General features: G+C 44.0%; 1 protein-coding gene across 2 annotated transcripts in view; it reads left to right on the top strand.

Moving 5' to 3' along the window:
- mtss1 (MTSS I-BAR domain containing 1) overlaps positions 1-605 on the top strand; it is a 63935-nt gene that overhangs the window by 15873 nt on the left and 47457 nt on the right. The window lies entirely within an intron of this gene.

Raw genomic sequence — 605 nt, 5'->3', positions numbered from 1 at the left:
AAACGGAGGCCTTTGAAAACGATGACGTCACTCTTTGAGTCTTATCAGCCTCGACTACCACACGGATAATGAATTACAGTTACTGACTAGGGCTGTCCCAAACGATTATTTTTTAAACGATTAATCTAACGATTATTTTTTTATTAACCTAACAGTAATTTTATTGCAATTATTTTCAAGTTAGTCATTTAATATAACAATTTGCCCCGTCCAACATCTTGCTCGCTGCACCGTGGTGTTTCCTCTTTATGTGCTCGTGCATGACTGTCGTGCTAGAGAGATATGCCGGATGCACTTTGCAGAGTCTGCAGTTTACCGCACTGTTGGTGTCAAGATTAAAGTATTCCCAAACTCTGGAGGACCGTGTACGAGCCCTTTTTGCCGCGTGTTGTTCCACACGCTCCTTCGTACCGCTGGTAGACGCCGCCGCGTTGTTCAAATAGATTTACACAGACGCAAATCATTCACGTAGTCAATGACTTCAATTACGTCACCGCGTTGTCCCAGTCCGTGCGCTGCGCTTGTATCCGGGTAAACCAACGACGATGGATATAAACGGTCCCATTAGAAAGTTCCGGTTTTGTTCTATGAACATTTACCCTGTG

The sequence above is a fragment of the Seriola lalandi genome, unplaced genomic scaffold, assembly GCF_002814215.2.
Source record: "Seriola lalandi dorsalis isolate HSWRI2012SDOR001 ecotype SW California unplaced genomic scaffold, Sedor1 jcf7180002054393, whole genome shotgun sequence".
Classification (NCBI taxonomy): domain Eukaryota; kingdom Metazoa; phylum Chordata; class Actinopteri; order Carangiformes; family Carangidae; genus Seriola; species Seriola lalandi.
Note: the sequence above shows the minus strand (reverse complement) of the source record. Positions and strands in the feature narration are given on the sequence as shown.